Source organism: Apus apus, chromosome 3 (genome assembly GCF_020740795.1).
Source record: "Apus apus isolate bApuApu2 chromosome 3, bApuApu2.pri.cur, whole genome shotgun sequence".
NCBI lineage: Eukaryota > Metazoa > Chordata > Aves > Apodiformes > Apodidae > Apus > Apus apus.
The window spans coordinates 67,131,151-67,138,483 of record NC_067284.1 but is presented as its reverse complement, the minus strand read 5'-3'; the positions used below and the strand labels follow the sequence as shown (position 1 = coordinate 67,138,483).

The window sequence follows — 7,333 nt, the reverse complement described above, 5'->3', positions numbered from 1 at the left end:
CAAATGTAGAACTTTTTCCTGTGGTCCCATTGATCTCACTCAGGTTGTAGTAAGCAACTCACTGGGAGGTGAAAAGCAAGATAATTTATCTATATGTGGGCCAGGGTTTGTCACTGGGACCAGTACACACACAACACAGCTTTGTTACAGAGTGCTGAGAAGACATCCCTCTTTTCTTGTTGCTGTCTGAAGTCAAGCTCAGTCCATTTAACTTAAAGATACCTAAAGGTCCTCTGTGAGCCATGATGCAGAAAACCCAAAGAAATATTAAAAACAAAAAATACAGGCCAGGTTGTAACCTGGTCTTGAAGGCACGTCAAAAGCCAAGAGCATCATTGAAGGAACACTTGTAGAAATACATTGAACAAGAGTGAGGCCTAGCAAGTTTCTTAGCCTCATTTCCAGGTCTTGGACCATATCTTCTTGTTAAAAGTGTACATTGTAACCATTTTTAAAAGCACACAAGGGAAAAAGTAGTCCCATGGTCTTAAGTAATCCTGCTGCCCTTCTCTGCCAGGCATCTCTGCTTTCCATCTTTAACCACTCTCGTGTTAGATATAGCCTGTACCTCTGGTTATGGGTGCTGACAGTCAATACTTGGGCTATGTAAGTTGCCATCATAGGCCCATGTATGTATGTATAGTCTGTACATACCAGGCCCAGAGAGCTCCTCAGCTGGGCAGTTTGTGGGGCTCTCAAGTGCTTAGAATGGGGGTGTCCTCTCCCAGGGCATTATGGGCTGGGTGCTTAGAGTACTTCCCCTCATGCTGGCTGCTCTTGCTTCTTGCCTCCTGCAATGGGAGCTCTGGCACTACTAGTCCTCCGCCTCCTGTTGGAAGAGACACTGCAGTTAGAACACAGTGGTGGCATACCACTCAACTCTCTTGCCCTCCTACCCCTGTTATCCTTGCTTTCAATCTTTATTCATGCAATGGAGAAAGCACGGGATAAGACTATCAGTCCTTCCGGAGCAAGGAGATGAGGTGCACTGTCCTCTGACTTGTGGTGTCAAACCTGTGGAGCAGACCTGTGGCAGGGATTGCTTGCTCATGGGCTCCCATTGTCACAGGTGAACCACAGGCTGTAAGCTATGTCATGCTCCACAGCCCCATCCCTTTTAGGAACTCAGAGTTATATCTAAGCCCAGGAATGCAGCCAATCCTTCCTTTGACTCCTCTGCCTGTAGCTGATGTTCCATTGCCCTCTTGGGAACTGCTACCGCCCTTGTTTGCCAGACATTAGGCAACATGTGGAGAGGATCAAACAGAATGCTACTTCTGCTTCTCAAGTGGCATTAGAGGAGCTATTCTGCCCAGGATCAGTTCAAGGAGAAAATTGCTGGGGAAGGACAGACCTCATCTTCATTGGCTGCAGTTGAGGTGATGGGCTTGGGTGGTCACCTGCACACTAGGGATGCTGTGGGGATGAATTGCTGACTGCAATGTGAGAGCGTGGCACTATGGTCAGTGCCAGATGGTCAACTGTGACATGTGTTAGCAGCTCTGGTGTGGGCACACAGGCATGCCCTGTGCTTTGGGGATGTCTTGGGGATGTTGTAGTGCCTGGGCACTCCCCAGGTCTCTCCTTGCACCCCTGTCAGTGGGCACCTGAGGAGTGCTGCAAGGGCCAAATTGTATCTCCTGCAACCAATCTTGACACTGCCATGACCAGACAGGATACACAAGAGGCAGGGAAACTATTCATATACTATGGGTGAGGAAACCCAAAGGAATTATCATTAGGTATACAGCAAGCCCAGCTCTTCGTGGCATTATTAACTCCCAAAAGAAGCAAACTGGGGAGAAGGAGAAACAATCTTTAAGAGGAGATATGAAACTGATGTCAATATAAAGTCCAGGAAAATTTTCACAGGAGCAAACAAATTGGTGTATTTGAGTAACTAGATGCTGTCGGACGAAGGTTAATTTAAAATAAAGCAGAAGGCATAAAGGTACTTCAGTAGCTGCAGGTAAACCTGAGCGGGGGTGTGTGTGTCTGTCTGTGTGTGTAGCCTCAAGAAAAGATGAAGAACATCAGTGAAAATACTTTTTAAAATGCTATTTATTCAATAACAATCTTCCAATTTCTCTAAAGACTCAAAGTCATGTCCCTACAATATACATATACAATTCGTATATTGTATCAGCCAGTGTTGTACTAGGAAATGTTTTAAACAGTATTTAGTGATTGAAAGTAAGATACAATAGATTTATGACAAAGAAGCTTATGATGAAGGTCCTTTGTAATAGCTTTTATATTACTGTAAATCATGATGCTTATGGTTTACTTTTTATTAATTCAAATGATATGCAAAGCAAATGACAGCTGATAGCCTATCAACAGGTTAGTTTAAACAGCTGAATATTATTTTACTTCTAACAGGATTTTTAATTTTAAATAGTTTTGAGGTTTTTATCCATGTGATATGGCTGGAAAGCTGCAAGATGAGAGCAATTTTTAATTCGCGCTTGTAAGATATGGGTATTTGGAACCCATTAGAAATTGACTTTTTGTTCTCCCTTTTAATTTGGATTCTTTCATCAGAGATGCCAAGACTAATGCTGTCATGACAGATGGGGAGAGCTCATAGAGACATTGTGCAAAAATTACTGGAGCAATGTGTCATTACCATGTAGTACCTTCAAAATGTCACAATGAAAGTAAAATTCATTGTGGAACAGGGCTCTGCCTGCAGGGACAAGGTCCCAATTCCTCTCCTAGATGCTGGACAACAACACACCAGCTTCATGTGCACCACAGAAAACAGCAATATAATCATGCTAAACACTTGTTCAAAATCACACAGCCACCCACTGAGAGAGAGAACCTGCTTCCACTTGTCACCTACTTAGTTCTGGGTGTCATTTACCTACTTCTGTCATTCCAGTTTGTTTCAGCTCTTTTGTATGTTATTTGGTAATATAGTTGAATGCAATAATGCTGATTATGTCAGCCTTGTATTAGTTATTTAATAATTTGCACACTGTCAGTGGTGGTAATGTAAGTTAAGAAGTAAATTTCAGAAAAAGGTATAGGGATGTAGCAAAACTTTATAGTGTGCAGAAAAGTTCCTGATTAATCCTAGTAGAAGAAATGAGGTATTATTTAGAAAGCGTGCAGGTCAACAATTTCAACTAGAGGAGTTAGCCGTCACAGCAGAGTCCTGTAATGGCACAGCATAAAAACACATGGAGAGATTATGCAAGCTGTGTTAAAACACTGCCTTCAGTTTCAAAGTAAAGCATCAGAAGTGACATAATTTTAAAGAAGATACAGTTCATTAATCAGAAGGTTATGCTTCCCGTTCTACCTTCCTGTTTTTTATGTGTGTAATTCTGGAGTTGTTTTGCTGCTTATGAGTGTTAAAATGTGTCTCCAGGAGAAAGGACTCCCTTGTTATGTTTGGGTCTCCAGATATCCAGAACTTTTTAAACTTTGAGTAACCCACTAGAAAAATGCACTTCCAGCATCTATTAACATGTTTAAAACGAGTGCCAGAGCCAGACTAAAAACCACTGAGGTTGTTACCCAGAATGCAGATGGGAGCGGTGCAATGTTTTGTGGCACATGCTGTCCCTGACCCTAGAGGTTCCTCCCTGGCTCTTGGGAAGTTCAGGCTCCTTGTCTACTCAAGCATGATCCAGAGCCACTGAAACTGATGGCAGAATGTTCACTGACTACCAGAAGCTGGGTCAGAATAATTCTGATCTATCTTTTTGCTGAAATAGTGTGAGGGAATAAAAAAAGTGATCCTGAATGCAGTGGTGCTGCTTTTTGCTAAGAACTGAATGGAAACCACAAACTTGTTTCACACACTCCAGTAACAACCATCAGATGGAAATAGCTATCTGTTGCTACCAGTACCAATTTAGAGCTAAATAACCTTATATCCCAATATATCCCAATATATCAACTACTTTTCAAGTCCATCTCATCCAGTGAATGTTAGTCTATTCAGTTTATTTAAAAAGACTGAGGTACCTAAAAAGTTCAACCTTGGTAGGTCACAGCCTCCACATCCAGACCTAAAGCAACACTGCTGATTAGGTGATGTCTAAAGTGCAAAAACTTCTTATCTGCCAAAAATGACATGAGGAACAGGAGAAAACAAAATCAAAAGAAAAAGGAGATCTCCATGGAAATACAGTCCAAGAACACTTCTTCCATATTTGCAGCTGCTGAAAAAAAAAAAAAAAAAAAAAAAAGCGTGAGAGGATGACAACACTGCTATAAAACTGAAATAGTAAATAAATAGTGAAGTCATCAGGTCCTTCGAAAACAAACTAATTGTCTAGAAGAACTAAAGACTTTTCTCCACATCGAGTAGTGCAAAAGAGCCAAAAAGGAGCCCTAAGAGATCTACCATCCAATTTCTTTCCCCCACAGACTTCCATAAAGACAATGACAACTCCTGAAGAACAATAGTGCATCAAGATGTTTCAACAATGGTGGAATAAATAAAATCTGAGGAGTATGTGTGAAGGCACCATGAAGATTACACTGTTAAACTGTAAAGGCTTGATCTTTCATGGTGCTGAAGACTTTCTGGAAGCTGAAGTGCTTCTATTCCCAATGAAACCACACAGCACTAATGAGAACCCAAGATCTCCTGGTGCGGTTGGTCACTCAAGGCAAAACAGAAAAAGTATCTGCTACCTGATTTTTCAGAAACTCTGCATTCTTTACTTCAGACACCAGAGAAGACATTTAGAGATAAGTAAGCTCTTGGATTCTGCCTGCTGTTGAAAGGCACACGCATACCCTTGCATATCTCTATCATATTATTTGGTCATGGGAGAAAATGACCTCTCTTTGGAAATCTATTCAGCTGTCAAATCAACCCCTTTATCTGGTTTCATACCGTTAGCTGAGAAGACAAGGATACCCCTATCAACCCAATTTGGTGTTAACTGATTTAGCTTTCATCAGAAATTTTTTCTGAACTCAGAAGAGACCTGAAAGCAAGGTCTCTGGGGGCTTTCCAAATAAGGTCCAAAAAACCTCACTTGGCAAAACATTTTGTGTAGGGATGCTTTCAAATGTTCAGAAATGTCCCTGTAAGTGAAATGATACCATTAAGTGAAATGGTGGGTGCAAAATGAGTGGCCTGGGCTATGTACATAAGGCAGCACAATTACAACTCTCTGTTCTGGATTTAAAACATGCCTTCCAGCCCTAACAGGATTCTTTGGTGAGGGCAATAAAATTGCCATTAGAACTTTCATATTTATTTATCCGATCCCTCAAAGTACTAATAACCATAGAAACAGACAGCTAAGTAAAAAGTACAATTTTCTTTTACTGAATTTGACTCCTAAATTTATTAAAAATACAACATAGTGCTGTCTTAAATGTACCTGAGGAATTGTTGCAGCTTTGACACTTAGATTCCAATCACAGGTTTAAATAGCTTCTTCTTCCAAGACCTGCCCTGGAGAAGTTACTAGCACTACATGTGCAGTAAGGCATTACTAACCATGAGTAAAGGTGCAAGGATCAGGACTTAAGCTAACAGAAGTGATGACGTGTGAAAGGTTTCTGCTTCAGTTTGACATGGTGATACAAGGGATAGGCAGGTTTTGGGACAGACCATCATTATCTGTCTGGCAGTCTAGGGATTTAAGCTGTGTCTATCACTCTGGCATTTCTGTGCGCTCAGACAGCATCTGTAGGAAACATTCCCAATCATTCTCTTAAAGTGAAGTGGTCGGGGCTGGTTATCCTAGGCAGGACCCCCGGAAGAGCTTAGTTTCTTTTCATTTATAGAAGAGAGACTTGGAGGGAGCAGGAAAAAGGGTAAAAATATAATCCCAATGTAGAAGCCAGTGCAGCTTCTCCGCTTGGCAATCCCTAAACAAGTTGCACTCATTTGCCCCTGGACCCTCAAATGAAGCCCCACTGCCTGGGGAGATAAAAAATGGTGTCCTAGAAGGAATACTATTTAAAGATATTTTCTTGAGTGCATGGCAACACTTTGCACTTCCTCGTGCATATAAAGAAGGGCTGCACCCTTCTCCCTCTGGGAGCCAGAGGGACTTGGGCTCTCACTGCCAAAACCCCCAGACCAATCCACAAGGAAAGGATTTCCACGTGTTTGAAAAAGCAAAAGCATCCCAGGCATACTGGCTCCACCTGGTCGGTCAGCACTCACTTCAACCATGCTGCTAGTGTGAAATCCTGATTTTTCACAATAAGAAATTTTACAATGCAAGTTTTACATCAAGTTAAGGTTTGAAGCTCTCAGCCTTGACAGAGTCTCTGTAACATCTGATTTTTATGGGTATCTGAAGAGTCATTCTGGAATATAAATATTCTCTGGTCCTTTAGGTGTATATTGCAGGTATCACAAACATATTTTTATTGGCATTTCATAGCTGCTCCATTAGCCAAGTACTCACATTAAATTTATGGAAAGCTATTTCTGAGCAACATAAATGTGGGAAATCCCTTTTGTTGAAAAATATTATTAATTGTGTTAGTGCCTAGATTTCCGTGCCCTTAAACCAACAAGATATACTGTTATAGTGTCTACATTTATCTCCTAAAACTACGCTATCTTCTGACAGATGTCATGCCTCAGAGGAGATGGAATAGCCTGGTTCTTTAATAATCCACTGCCACTCCAGTATTCTCTCTTCCTTCCTTTTCTCCCACATATTGCCTGCACCTTTGCCTGTTTCAGACTAGGTGTGTGGAAAGAGTGATGTGGGAACTGTTTCATCCCAAGCATCAATACAACTCACAGCAGTAGCACCAGGGAAGCCAGTACAGGTCAGAATCAAATCAAAGAATCACAGAATCACAGAATGATTTGTATTATAAGGGACCTAGAAGATTACCTAGTTCCAACCCCCCTACATGGGCAGGGACACCTCCCACTAGACCAGGTTGCACAAAGCCCCATCCAGCCTGGCCTTGAACACCTCCAGGGACAGGGCTTCCACAACCTCCATGGGCAACCTGTTCCAGTGTCTCACTACACTAATAGTAAAGAGTTTCTTCCGAACGTCTGACTTAAATCCACCCTCTTCCAGTTTAAAACCATTACCCCTCATCCTATCACTACACACTCTGGTTAAAAGTCCCTCCCCAGCTTTCCTGTAGGCCCCCATCAGGTACTGGATCAAGGCATTGCTTAGCATTTATGTGAGCGTATTGCCAGATTAGGAGCAATGAGCACTCACAGTAATCTTCATTAGTGACAGTCAGGTCTGTCTCCTGCTATCCTCAATCATACCTTACAAAAAGGAGGGTCACATGCAGCCTCCACACGGACATTCCACCTCCTCATGTAGTCATGACAGGGACTCTGTGGAAAAAAAAGGCTTAACTC

General features: G+C 41.9%; 1 long non-coding RNA gene across 1 annotated transcript; it reads right to left on the bottom strand.

Moving 5' to 3' along the window:
* Positions 1-758: 758 nt before the first annotated feature.
* LOC127383223 (uncharacterized) lies at positions 759-7,312 on the bottom strand. The gene is made up of 3 exons (XR_007889132.1): positions 7,238-7,312; positions 3,982-4,178; positions 759-829 (listed from the first exon to the last, which is right to left on the bottom strand). It is a non-coding gene; the product is annotated as an uncharacterized LOC127383223 (long non-coding RNA).
* Between the last annotated feature and the right edge of the window lie 21 nt (positions 7,313-7,333).